Source organism: Podarcis filfolensis (assembly GCF_964270895.1).
Source record: "Podarcis filfolensis genome assembly, chromosome: 7".
Taxonomy (NCBI): Eukaryota; Metazoa; Chordata; class Lepidosauria; order Squamata; family Lacertidae; genus Podarcis; species Podarcis filfolensis.
In genome coordinates, this window is record NC_139603.1 from 64,530,370 (window position 1) to 64,545,019 (window position 14,650).

Below are 14,650 nucleotides of genomic sequence, written 5' to 3' on the forward strand. Positions count from 1 at the left end.
TGCAAAGCATTGTTGGAGAAGCACAGGTGTTCTGTTATGGATACAATTCTGTACTCAGGATTTATAATCCTCCTTGACATTTTGTTTATTCCAAGTGTGGCTGAGCTGAGCTTGATGTCTTTATCCCACATGCCATGCTTAGGATTCTTCTTTTGCTAGATGTCTCTATACTACCACAGCTAAAGGAGCAAATTGTGCGGCCAGTGATAATTATCAGTGCCGAACAACTACCGCTTTTTCCTTCTGAATATGCAATTGACTGAATAGAATGAACACAAAGCATAAACTGATCAACTTTCCCCCCCTTCCAGCCAAAGCATTTTATATTACAAGCAACGCATGTGGTATTTGCAGCAGAGGGTGACTGCCTGTTAAATATGCTTCTGTTTTGAATAAACTTGGGTTAAAAAATGATGTGAATGTTCATCCACCAGCTTTGTCTAGAGATGTCAGAAATAGTTGTGCCAAAGCACGTGCAATCTTTGTGTTGTATCTTTTTTTCTTAAAGAATCAAAAATTGTAACTAAAAGTAATTTCTTTCCCCCATCCCACCAAAAACACAACAACCCCAACTCACTTCAAATTTATAACTATGTTGATGAATGTTCCTTGAAACAGCTGTCAACCTTCCCTTTTTTGGGGGGGGAAATTCCCTTATTCCAGTGCCGTTTCCCGCTGCTTCCCGCTGCTATCCCGCTGATTGTTAGATATCCCGTAGACTGTCCCCGGGACAGGTGAGGCTGCTGATCCCTTATTTTTGAGGCTGCCAATCCCTTGTTTTCAAATCTGAAAGTTGACAGCTATGTTCCTTGAATATCTGCATGTTCAGAGAATATTTGCTATTTGACATCAGTATGACATCCAGTCATATTTGATATGTATGTAATCCTAGCTCGTCCACTAACCCTGCTTCAGAAGGGTACTTTGGTACCTGCAGTTCATAGATCAGGTTAGATCATAGAGAATTTCAGTGCCTCGGGTTCATAATGAATGGTGCAATCCTTCCAAGCCAATTGCTTCTGTGTCTCCCAACCAGAGGCTAAAATAAATCAGTAGAATATGGAGTCCCACAGTAACTAAACCAGTCCCAGCAGGAACCTACTTAAAACAATCACTACTAGATATAGTGTCAGTCTTTGTGGGAACAATATAGACTGGACTCCGGATTAGTCCTCATCTACTGTAATAGCATATTTGACTGACTTCTTAAGAAAGCTCACTGCTCCCCCCCAACCCCCCCCCTGAAGCTGCTTTAGCCCCCCACCCCACCCCATTATTCTTCTACTGCCTGAATGCCCTGAAGCTACTTAACTCCACTTTTTCCTCTGGCAGAGGATGAGGGAGAGCATCATTTGTTTTTTTGTCCTCAGGTTTTAAAGAACAAATAGGCCCTGCTTATGTGGCCAGGGGATATGTGAAATCTAGATAAAATTAGCACTGTTGTTCTTTACCTAGTGCCAAACATTTTACAATGGGGGAAGGTGTTAAAACAAATAACCGCTGCTGAAAAGTTTACTTTAGTTGTTCTCAGAGTAACACCAGGGTGTGGGAATAGGGAACTTTGAGTCATTCTTAGAGAAAGCGTTCTCTCAGAATGTTGGCAAGCATGGAGAACATTTCATTTCCTTTGTAAAAGAAGTTAAGTTGACTTTTGGGAAAAGATGAAAGGCAAATGTTGGCAGGGTAATAACTGACAGTGGCAGCCAAGACAGTGGCAGAATCAAATGCAGAGCGGCACAAGTTCAGATTAGTGACACTGTGGAGTAGAACTGGGAGCTCATTTTGTTGCAAAAAAGAGGGTTCAGAAATGGCTTGCATCCAATGGTGACTGACTGGTAAACAATTATATATTAGTACTTACACGAAAGATAGTTAGCATTCTAATAAATATGCATTTATTTATTTATTTATTTATTTATTTATTTACTTCAAATGTGCAATATGCACTTAAAAGGAGAGTCCACCACCTTCCAAGGGAATCAGTTCCACTGTCAAACAGCTCTTGCTGATGTTTAGTCGGAATCTCCTTTCTTTTAACTTGAAGGAAGCCATTGGTTTGGGTCCAATCTTTTACAGCAGGAGAAATCAAGCTTGCTCCATCTTCCACGTGACAGCCTTTTAGATACAGTATTTGAAGACGGCTATTCTCTTTACCAGGTTAAACAAACCCAGCTCACTCAACCATTCCTCACAGGGCTTGATTTCCAGACCCTTGATCATCTTGGTCACCCTCCTCTGCACATGTTCCAGCTTGTCAATATCCTTAAATTGTGGTGCCCAGAACTGGACACAGTATACCAGGTGTAGTCTGACCAAGGCAGAATAGACTGGTACTATTACTTCCCTTGATCAGGGCACTATACTTCTGTGGATGCAGCCTAGAATAGCACTAGCTTTTTTTGGGTGCTGCATCACACTATTGACTCATGGTAAGCTTATGATCTACTAAGACCCCTAGATCCTTTTCACATATACTATCAGCAAGCCAGGTGTCCCCCATCTTATATTTGTGCAGCTTGTTCTTCCTACCTAAGTGCAGAACCTGACATTTGTCCCTATTGAAATTAGTTTGGGCCCAGTTCTCCAAACTGTTAAGGTCATATTGAATCCCAATTCTGTCTTCTGCAGCATTAGCTACCCCTCCTAGTTTGCAGATTTGATGAGCATCCTCTCAGTTCCTTCATCCAAGTCATTTGTAAAAACCTTGAACAACAACAGGTCCAGGACAGGAGAGGTATGAAAATGTCTTATTATCCATTACCACCCATTTCCCCCTTGTAATAAAAAGTCCATTTGCAAAAGACAGCTATCTACTATTCTAGTTGGGTAGCTGCAGACAGAAAATAGCAGTTAAAAAAACCAATCAAGGTTGAATTTCTTTTTATTGTAACCTATTAAACACCCTTTGATGCCCATAAATGTTCTTTGCTATTTTTAGGGGGCCAGATCACCAATTTGCTTCTTCTAATGGTGTCGGTGGATGAAAACCTAGCAACAGGGCATACAAGTTCAAACTGCTATTGGAATAAAACCTGCCACCACTGGAATGAAATAACTTTCATTAGGGCGAAATGCATATTATGCTTTTATGAGCTGTCCCTTATCTCTTGCAGAAAGCTTTCATATTGCTTATAAAAAATGTGTCATGCCAGCCACCTAGCAACAAAGGAGTATTCTGAGTTTGGGGAAACCTCCTCAGCAGCAGTAGTAATTGCTACGTGGAGAAATTCTTCTTCCTATTCCTCTTCTTCTTCTTCTTCTTCTTCTTCTTCTTCTTCTGGAATTTTATTAATCTAGATTTTCAAGATAGCCTGCAAAAGAGAACCATAAAACAAATATGAAACAGATCAAAAACATCAGAAACAATGGCAATTATCATAGCAACAGTAAAAATACAAAAAGCAGTAGATAGAAAATCAGTTAAAATCATGGGCATTTTTGATCATCACTCGGGGCTTCCGGAACGCCGCAGCCACGGGAAGGAGCGCGAGCCTGCCCTTCGGGGGAGTCTCGAGCAACACGGAGGTCTAGAGGGGTCACGAAGGCTCCGTGAACCTCGTAACCCCAGGAGGAGTATCCTGAGGGTCAAGGTACCCAGCGACGCTGCTCAAGCTCCCCTGTATTGTCGGTGTTTAGCAGGGTTTGAGCTGCAGCATGAAGGGGATGTAACAGACTCCGTGTTGTGAAGCCTCAGGCTCCGTGTGAAAGCGGTGAACCTCCGACAACAGTCATAAAACTGGGAAAAAGCAAACCAACTAAGCTGATAGAAAGATTAACTAAAGAACCCAGCGTAAAAGGATTACAAGAGGTAAAAGGCGAAGGAATCCACTACCGGCGGTAAGAGAAAATGGAGTACAACGTAAGGCTGGGAGAGAGGGAAAAATAAAAAAAGCTGCCGCTAAGTGGTTGTAGAAGAGAGACCTCAGATACAAAGTATAAGGACTCTGAGGCAAAGTAACAAACGAAAATATCTTAAGGGACTAGAAAGAAGTGAAAGGAATTTTTCTGTTCAACTTGGCGAGATAGCAGCACTAACGAGCTAACGACCGGGAGGAGATTGCAGGGGCGGTTTCTTGGCAATTAACCCCTTTGCATGCCGTTTGTGAACACGGTCTGAGTCAAGCAGCATATGCTTAGAGATTTTTATTACTTACTCCTCTTTATTACTTACACCTCTTTGTTATTCACACCTCTCATATTGGAACAAAGGATAGAAACTGCTATTTTACACGGGCCAGTTAAAAGAGTGAAAAACAGATCGGCAGCAGGAGGAGGGAAGACGCGGAGAGGCAGCGCCCTTCCAGTGACGTTTGGGAGGAAAAAGAGATTTGTTTGTCTGGAGAAAGCAGCAAGCTTCCGTACCAACACCTCATTTCTTGTTCTTCTCCCCGACATAAAGAGATATAACCTAATATTCTGGCTGGAGAAGAGGGGGTTTACTTTCTAGATTAATCCACTGCTACAGCGGAAAGAGACTGAGAACTTTTGGAAAGGTGGAAAGCGTAATCAGGACGGTGGGTCAGGTCTTTTTGCTATATATAAAAGTTTCTCCCCTCAGGAGACGTCTTAATTTGGTCCTGCCCCACACCCATATGCCTGCTTTTGGATTAAGACTCACCCCACACTCTGCTTAAGTTCCAGGGGACTATTGGTCGCTGGGAATCAAGCCAATGGTCTCAGCAATTTTGGCGGTTACTTTTGTGTCTCTTATATAACCCTTCTATGAACTTTGCAAGTTCTTTTTTTTTTTTTTGCTCTGTGCCACTTGTTGATATTTTGGCCACCCTCTTCCTCTATCCATTGTTTGATTATTTTCTTTATCTTGATCGCTTTTTCCTATCCTCCCAATAGGTTTCTTCTTTTTCTTTGGTACGGCACCTCCTTATTCTTAGCCCCCCCCAATGGCGGATAATCAGTAACTTAGGAGAACAGTTGTCGTGTGGCGTGGGGAGAGAGACAACTGGCCGTGAGACCCTACGGAAGATAATAGATCTAGGACTTGGAAAGTCTACAAGGCGCCACCGTGTGAGAGCGGAGGGGACTACTTCGGAAGGAATCTACGGGAAGAACAGAGAAAGCCAGCAGGGGGTTTCAGTGACTGCCAGGGGAGGGAGAGTTTTCAATATGAAAAAGGGGGTGGGAACGCCATCAGAAAGGAGGCCATCTAGACAAGAAGATGGGAAGGAGGGGAGGGAAATCAAGGACTATGACAGTTTAATGGTTGAGATAAGGAAAGAATTTAAACATAATGAGCAATATATTGAAAGAAAACTACTGGAAGTACAAGATACGTTGGACAAAAGATTGGAGGGGGTGGTGGGAGAATTAACAGGAAAAGTTAAAGATCTATCGGTAAGAGCCAAGGTGCTTGAGGACTCAATGAAAAGGGTGCAAAAAGACACGAAGGATAATAAGAGGGATTTGGACAGGATTAAAGTAGAAGTTAAGGAGATAGGTAAAGTACAGGAAGAATTGTTGGATAGTATGGCAATGACCCAGTTGAGACAGAATCAAGCAAACCTGAAATTTAGAGGGTTCCCAGAGGAGACAAATGAGAACATAAGATTTAAAATGGTGAAAGAGCTGGCAAGCTGGTTAGATAGAAAGGAAGAAGAGATAAGCTACTCGTTGGCAAATATTTTTCGGATAAAAACAAAATCAGCTAAAGCCAGGGGGAAAAGATTGCCAGGAGATGTATTAGTTATGTTCAATTCGATGGATATGAGAAATGAAATACTGAAACAGAATTATAACAAAAGGTTATATATTGGAGGAAATCCAATTATCATATACAAAGAAATTCCTTCGAGATTTCTTCGAAGGAGGGATGCCTACAAAAAATTAACTAACCAACTGAAGAAAAATGGGATCCTATATAGATGGGAATTTCCGGAAGGAATTTCATTCTATTTTAAGGAAAAAAGATTCAAACTGTCCAACCCTTCAGAATTAGAAAAATTTGCAAGAAGATATGAGAAAGAACTCGGAAAGATGGTGGGGGGGGAGGAGGAGGGTGAACGATCGGGGAGTGGGGACGGAGGCGGAGAGAGTGGAGAAGGAGAGAGGGAGACAAATTCAGGACAAGAGAGGGAAGGAGAAGAGATAGACGATAAAAAACAGTAGATTTAATTTAGACTTGTTATCTTATTATTTGCATATAAGTGATGGCTCTAAAAGTTCTGACCTGGAACGTGAATGGACTCAACAATAAAAATAAAAGGAACCAGATTGCGCATATTTTACTAAAAAAGAACCTCGACTTAATCTGCCTACAAGAGACTCACGTAATAAGAAAGCATGAGAGAATTTTAAGCAATAAGAGATTAGGATTGGATTTTGTGGCTTCAGATAGAGTTAAGAAACGAGGAGTGGTTCTATATATAAAGGAAAAACTTGATCCAAAATTACTGTATAAAGATGAACAAGGGAGAATGATTGTAGTACAGATTATGTTTCAAGGAGTAAAGATTATTGTCGTCGGACTATACGCACCTAATGACAGAAAAGCAGTCTTTTTCTCTGAATTAGGTATTAAGTTAACAGAGTGGATGGATCAAAAAATGATAGTGATGGGTGACTTTAATGGGGTGGTGTTACCAAATCTGGATAGATCAACAAGAAAACAAGAGATTAAGGAAGGCAAGCTACCACAGACTTTTTTTGATTTGGTTGATAATATGGGACTAATTGACACGTGGAGATTCAAAAACCCTACTGTAAAACAATATACTTTTTTCTCAAATCCTAACCAGAGTTGGGGGAGAATAGATGGTATTTGGATCACTAAGGAATTGATACAGAACTTAATCAAATCTGAAATTCTCCCACAGACTATATCTGATCATAACCCAGTATATTTAGAGTTAAAGGGTAAAGAGGCTAGAGTACTTAGATGGAGAATGAACGAATCTCTATTTAATGATCAAAAGATAGTGATTAAGGCAAAAGAAACAATTGAAGAGTACTTCAAGTGGAATTTAAATAAAGGGACAGCTTTAGAAACGGTTTGGGACGCAGGGAAAGCCGTCATGAGGGGCTTTCTAATTCAGAAAAACAGCCATCAAAGAAAAGAAAAAGAGAAAAAGAAGGAGGAGATTTTAGTACAGTTAATGGAGAATGAAAGACAATTAACTATTAAGCCAGGTGATGAGACTATAAAACAAAATATAAAGTTATTACAAGCCCAATTTTCTATGATAGTAAACCAGGAGATTGAGTGGAAAGTCAAAATGTTGAAACAGAAGAGTTTTGAATCCGCTAATAAAATAGGGAAATACTTGGCCTGGCAACTAAGAGAAAGGAAAAAACAAAATATGATCTGTAGGATAAGGGATGGAGATAAGATAGTGGAAGACCCAAATGAAATAAAAAGGTTGTTTCAGAAATACTATAAGGATTTATATAAAAGAGGTAAGGAGACAGGCTATGATATAGAACGCTATCTGAAAGAACATCATTTACAACAGATATCAACCGAAGAAAAAGAATTATTAAATCAGCTGATTACAGAGGAGGAGGTAAGGAAGGCAATATCAAAGATGAAAATCGGTAAAGCGCCGGGGCCAGATGGTCTGTCAGCCAAATATTATAAAGTACTAAGTGATCAAATAAGCCCAACCCTATGTGAAGTGATGAACAATACTTTAAAAGAAGGGAAGACCCCGAATACCTGGAAGGAAGCCTATATTACATTAATTCCTAAAAAAGATGTGGATGCCTTAGAGGTGAAAAACTATAGGCCAATTTCATTATTAAATAACGACTATAAACTGTTTGCGGATGTAATGGCAGAAAGATTAAAAAAAGTATTAAATAACAGAATCCATAAAGATCAAACGGGCTTCCTTCCAGGGAGACAATTGAAGGACAACGTAAGAAATGTGATAGATATCATTGAATATTTGGAAACTAGAATAGACAAACAAGCCGCTTTGATTTTCATTGATGCCGAAAAGGCCTTTGATAACGTTTCTTGGTGCTTCCTGACAGAAAATCTAAAAACGATGGGGCTGGGTGAAAGGTTTAGAAAAGGTATAGAAGCTATCTATAATGAACAAAAAGCTAAGCTAATAATAAATAACTCAACATCAGAATTTTTTGACATATCTAAAGGGACTAGACAAGGCTGCCCCCTGTCTCCTCTGTTATTTATAACAGTACTTGAAGTACTTACTAAGAGACTGAGAGAGGCAGTGGAAGTGAAAGGGATTAAGGTAGGGATTAAAGAACATAAGATAAAAGCTTTCGCGGATGATATTGTATTAACTCTAGAAGACCCAAAAAATAGTATGAAAGAAGCCTTGCAAAAATTTGAAGAGTTTGGAGCGGTATCAGGCCTCAAGATTAATAAAAATAAGACTAAAATGTTGACTAAAAATCTAACTAAGGAAGATATTGTAGAACTAGAACAAAAGATGGGAATTATGATAGCAAAGAAAGTGAAATATCTTGGAGTGTGGATATCAGCGAAAAATATTAACCTATATAAGGATAACTATGAAGTCACTTGGAAGAATATTAAGAAAGATCTTGAAATCTGGGAGAGATTGAGGTTATCTTTTCTGGGGAGGATAGCAGTTATCAAAATGAACGTTCTCCCCAGAATGTTATTTTTGTTCCAAACCATTCCGGTACTAAAAGGTCTAAAGCAGTGTAAAGAGTGGCAAAGAGCCTTAGCGAGATACATCTGGCAAGGCAAAAGACCACGAATAAAAATGAAAATATTGGTGGACAAAAAAGAAAGAGGGGGATTCTCTCTACCGGATCTAAGTTTATATTATGAAGCGGCGTGTTTATTGTGGCTGAAGGATTGGATAAGATTGGAAAATAGGGACATCTTGGACTTGGAAGGTTTCGATAACAGGTACGGGTGGCACTCGTACCTGTGGTACGAAAAGGTGAAAGTTCATAGAGGCTTTCTAAATCATATTTTTAGGGGACCACTATTCCAAGTATGGGAAAGAAATAAAAATATATTGGAAAGGAAGACACCTTGGTGGATTTCACCAATAGAGGTGTTAACTATAAAAAAAATAAACATGGAAGGGAAGAATGCCACCTATGAAGAACTAACTTGGAAGACAGATAAAGGGATTAAACTTAGACCATATGAAGAGATCAAAAATTTATTTACAGGGTGGTTGCAATACCACCAAGTAAATGATCTGCTAAAAGAAGACAAAAAGAAAGTAGGATTTGAAGATAAAAAATCTAAATTTAATGTAGAAGTTATAGAAGGTAAGAACAAAACACTGTCAAGGATGTATGATATTTTGCTGGAGTGGTATACAAAAGATGAGGAGGTGAAGGAGGCTATGACTAAGTGGGCGATAGATATTGGATATAACATCGACTTTGAGAGGTGGTTGGAACTATGGAACAAGAATATGAGATTTACGGCATGCACGGCACTAAAGGAAAACCTGTGGAAAATGATCTACAGGTGGTATCATACACCAGTGAAATTAGCGAAGATTTATAAGTTGAAGGATAAAAGATGCTGGAAATGTAGAGAGGTAGAAGGTGACCTCTACCATATGTGGTGGTCGTGTTGCAAAGTGAGAGGCTTTTGGGAATTGGTTTATAATGAACTTAAAAAAATCTTGAAATATACATTTCCCAAAAAGCCAGAAGCTTTTTTGTTAGGAATGGTCGGTAAAGAAATTAAAAAAGAAGACAAGACCTTGTTTCTATATGCTACGACAGCTGCAAGAATTATGTTAGCACAAAATTGGAAATTAGAAGTAATACCTAACATAAGTGATTGGCAGGTTAAAATGATAAATTATGCTGAGCTCGACAGAATATCAGGAAGAGTAAGGGACCAAGACGAACAGAAATTTCATGATAATTGGAAGAAATATTTAATGTATATGGAATCTAAATCTCAGGTGACACTGGCGGGGTTGAAATAACTCTAACAGCGGGAAAGGCCTATGTAAAAGAGTTAAAAAGTACGCGACTATATAATTTATTCAATACTTACCAAAGGAGTGGAGGGAAGTCCAAGGCTCAGTTGAGACTAGTTCAGTTATGTATTTTATTTATGATTTGTGAAGTGGATATAATTTGTATAAGGTATGTGGTGGATTTTTTGTTTATGTTTTTTCTGGATATATGTGCAAATATGAATAAAAATTTATAATTAAAAAAAAAAAATCATGGGCATTTTTTTTTAATGTCTAAAACGTGGCTCTCCGGGCAACCCAGTCACATAGCAGCTTGTAAATAATAGTAATTATTATTAAGAAAGCCTACAGAGTGGCAAGGATATATAGAGAATGACCTCTGGTGCCAGACTTAACAAACAGGTAGGTTCCTTTTTTGAAAAAGAAAAGGGGGCACAGCTAAAATTTTCAATGAATATATCCCCTCCACAGACACCTCTGTGATGATGACGGTATTAAAATATCCTGTTGTTCTTCACTAAAAGAGAAAAGGGGAGACCAGATAGTATCAAAGCTATCTTTTTTGGAGAGGCGCTTGATTAGTCACCAATGGTATGTGTGGCATTCTGACAGAGCAATACTCCAGATATTATTAACCCAAGCCTCTATTGGTATATTAGAGGTTTCCTTCCATCGTTGGGAAAAGGAAAATTGAAGGAAAGAAAGTGGCAGTGATTTATGCAAGAGTCGCTGAATCCTTGTCTGGCTTAGAGCAACGCAAACACAAAACCAACACACAATAATACTAGAAGCTGAACCCACCATGTTCAGTGAAGCTTACTCCCTAAGTAAATGTGTTTGGGACTGCAGGCTTAGCTGCATAGGTTTTCGCTCATGGTGGTTTTCAATGAACAGACCTTTGATCCTTAGGAAGATGCAATTATTCAGCCATTTATATTGTGTTAATCAATTTAATAGAAAGTGATCCTTTAGGAAAAAAATCAAAAGTGCTTACCAATTAAAAATAGTGTCTATGGAAAGAAAGCAATGGTTTTGACCTTTCTACTGTTATTGAATGGTAAATAAAGGCATCTATTGTTGGAGCTAGAAAAATGTCTCGTCTGTAGTGGAAGGGATTTGTTTATGGAATGACAGACAGTGTTCATTTCTATTTTTAACCAGGCTGCTTGTTTTTATGTAACTAAAGGGCCAATTCCTGCAATTGCTTTGGGGGTTATTTATTAATTTATTTTTAATTAAACATGAATCCTTGCCACACAACCATATTATTTACACAACAAATCTGCTTTGTTAGTGCAAGATACAAGTATTAACACCTTTCCTTAGCAGCGAATCTACAATACTATGTTATTGTACAATCTCTACTCAACAAACCAATCTATTGCAGAAGAGCCTGGACTACTTAATTTACTTTTCACATTGTTATCAGTCACCTTTTACATTATTTAATGTAATACAACCTCTGCATCACTTCTGGCTTCCCACTTGGGAGGAGGGAGCCTTGAAGCCAAGTTATTTAAACATCAGCCTGATCCAAAAGTCCAGTGCAAAGAGCCAGTCCTGACGCTGACAAGTCCTCTATGCTGGCTATCAAATGTATTCTCCCAGAGCCAAAACATTGGTAGCCAAAACAGAATGTTGGCTCACTATTGGAGAGAAGGAAGAGGCCGGGAAATAGGGGATAGAATAGAATGCCCTGGAAAATGGCATGGCTTGAACACAGACGCTCTCCACTGTGTCAACATTTTATTACAGGTCCAACTTGTTGAACCCTATTCGCCAATCTAAAATATATGTGAAGATGACCCTATTAACCCTTAGATTTGAACAGGAAGCTGTAAGAGCAAACTAGTAAGTCCTTATTTTTCATAAATTGCTCAGTTAAGATGCCATTAGGATTCATTCAATCCAAATTATTATCTTGAAACAAAACTTACAAGAAAATGTGTTAAAGGTTCTGGTTTTTTAGGACTGATCAACCATAGTATTTGACTATTTGTGCTAGCATTTGTGTTTAAAGAGTAGGCTACAAATTTTACTGAAAAACAGTAATGGATAACGTTCATAGCCCTTTAAGGGTTTTTTTTTAATGCCCTAATCTTAATACTTTTAAGTCCCATCGCTTTGTCGCTTATATTCCGTGTGATATAAAGATGAACAAATGCAGAGGAATTCACTGAACACAGCATATCCCTCAGGAACTTGCATGGCAGACTAAAACACTGCTGTTCTGTTTACAGCATTGGGAAAGGAACAATTAGACATTGAATCTAATAATCCCCCAGTACATGTGCCAGGAAATCAAATACACAGAGAATTTTAGAAAAAAGGATAAACTGTACTACAAGGGATAGTAGAATAATGGAATTATTCTTCACCAGGGAAGCATTTATATTCCCATGACTTATTTGCATTTAATCTTCCTGAATATAGGTTTGTAAAAACACTTTTAATTCCATCAATATTTATTTTTTTAAAATAAAACAGGTTATGACCATTTCCACTGTGTAGCTGTGGTTCAGTCAGCTACCCTCCTATGCTGGTCACTAAAACATACACATTTTGGTTACCTTGGCCTCCTTGCCCTGCTGCCAAAATCACACAACTACCTAACTTGCTTTTTACCTTATTTGCCACTTCAACTGATGTCAGGAGTGAGCAAGCAGTAATCAGAATAAGTGAAGTCAGCTCTTTATGAGAGAAAAAAACCAGGATCTTCACAGGGGTGCCAGGCCTAATGAGCACAGCAACTCTGCCTAAGTCTCCTCCTCTCCAGGGTTTTCCCCAAGCAATCTGAGACTGCACCTGTGTGCCTTTGCTCCTTTCACTTCATGCCTCTCTTGGTCCTGGGAGACTGGGGGAGGAGGGGAGCTTGTTACAGGAGGGGGAGACATGTGTGCTTCTACTTATCTCTGCCTCTTGGCCTCCCTCCTCCCCTGCTTCTTCTGGACTTCTCTCTGACACAAGACTTTCCCAGCTCAGTTACCTCTTCAGCTTCCGACACCATCTCCCCGCAGTCTTCTCCCTATGACCACTCATTGCCATCCCACCACCACTCCCTAGGCTTTGAGCCTTCTTCCCTTGAAGGTTCCTCAGCTGGTTCCTCCCACCATTCCTCTGCATCCAACCAGTCCATGACACCTGAGATGCTTTGTCAGACAGGGCTACCCTCTTGCTTGTAAAATGCTAGTATAATTGGTTCGTTATTTTGTCACTGATATCCAGATGATCCAGGGAAGATGCAAATGTGATATTCTTCGGTGGTGCTAATAGTTTTGGTCAAGGACTGGTGCTGGTTCCTAAATAACTGTGCATCTAACAGATTTTTTCCCCACTAGGATACGATTTATTTAAAAAGCTCACAATCAATGCTAAATTTTACACAACCACCTTGTGATTGGGTGATTGCATCGCTCCGAGAAGGAAAAGTTAGGGAGATCAGGATTAAAATGGGGGGGGGGGGGAGCCATTATCAGCAATGGGATGTTCTAGAAGTTCTCTGATCATTGGTTTGACACTTGGCAGAATAGTTAAAGCTTCTGTAATGGGTATACTTTTGTGATTATCTCTGCACTAATACGTGCAAGACAGCTGAGGAACTCGCAGCAGCCCAGTGTCTTTGACCCACACATCCTGCAGGAAGTGGTGGAGTCAGAAATGGTGAGAGTTGGTGGGGAACACAACCTTCACCTTAAATGCTGTTTCCTCTCTCAAAGGTTCCACTAAGTATCATCTGACACATGTGGGATGAAGCCCCACTGACAACCCAAATTACTTAGTGGAAAAGCACTGACTGTTATCTGTTAATGATACTTCAGCTGATGTCCACCCCCCACCCCAGCACTTAATAGCTGGGAATGAGGCACAAGATGTCAGGCAGGGGACATCCAGGACCCAGAAGCCCAGGTGCTCTCTCATGGAGGCATCCACCTGCCCAGGAGGAAAATGGGTAAGAGAGAAAGGTGCTTAAAAAGATCCTTTTGGGAATTACAGTATAGGGACAGCACTACTCAAACGGTATATAAATTTATTCACGTATGTGACTACAGCAGCAAGAATTTTACTTGCCCCAAAATGCAAAGAAGTCCCAGTGAAAGAAGAACGGATACAAAAAGCTTATGGAATATGCAGAAATGACGAAACTTACCGGAAAAATTAGAAATCAAGATAACAAACTTTTTATAGAAGAATGGAAATGGTTTATTGAATGTTTACAAATAAATTGTAAACAGAAAATAACACTGGCAGGATTACTGCAATAACCTGCAGTTTTTATAAGAGTATACATTTAAAGCAAATGGATAAATGAGGAAATGTTAATTTGGAATATGCGGGGGGGGGGGAATTAAGAAACCGCAGAAAGAGGGGGAAGGTAGTCGAGTTTTGAAATGTCAAAATGACTGTAAAATTATTGACATGTATAAAACTGAAAATCATAAATAATAAGGACCACCATTTCAGCTGTAAAACTATAGCAGCAGCAGTATTTGCACCGGCTCCCTCAGGCTCCGCGTGGCTACACGTGAGAATGTTGTTCGGAAATGGGGAAGAGGATGTTGAAAAGAAGAAGCGTGTAGAGAGACGGTGACATCCGGTCGAGTTTATTTTGGGAGGGACAGAAGCTAAGGAAACGGTGCCACTTATGGCAACCAACGAGGCGTCGATAAACCCCGATGCATTTCGCCCCCCCCCCCCCAACTTTCGACTCCCTCGCGACCTCGTTATGTGCGCGGCGTATCTAC

General features: G+C 39.7%; 1 long non-coding RNA gene across 1 annotated transcript; it reads right to left on the bottom strand.

The window, feature by feature from the left end:
* Positions 1–2,863: 2,863 nt before the first annotated feature.
* On the bottom strand, positions 2,864–14,496 carry LOC310766857. The gene is made up of 2 exons (XR_014550466.1): positions 12,534–14,496; positions 2,864–3,311 (listed from the first exon to the last, which is right to left on the bottom strand). It is a non-coding gene; the product is annotated as an uncharacterized lncRNA (long non-coding RNA).
* Between the last annotated feature and the right edge of the window lie 154 nt (positions 14,497–14,650).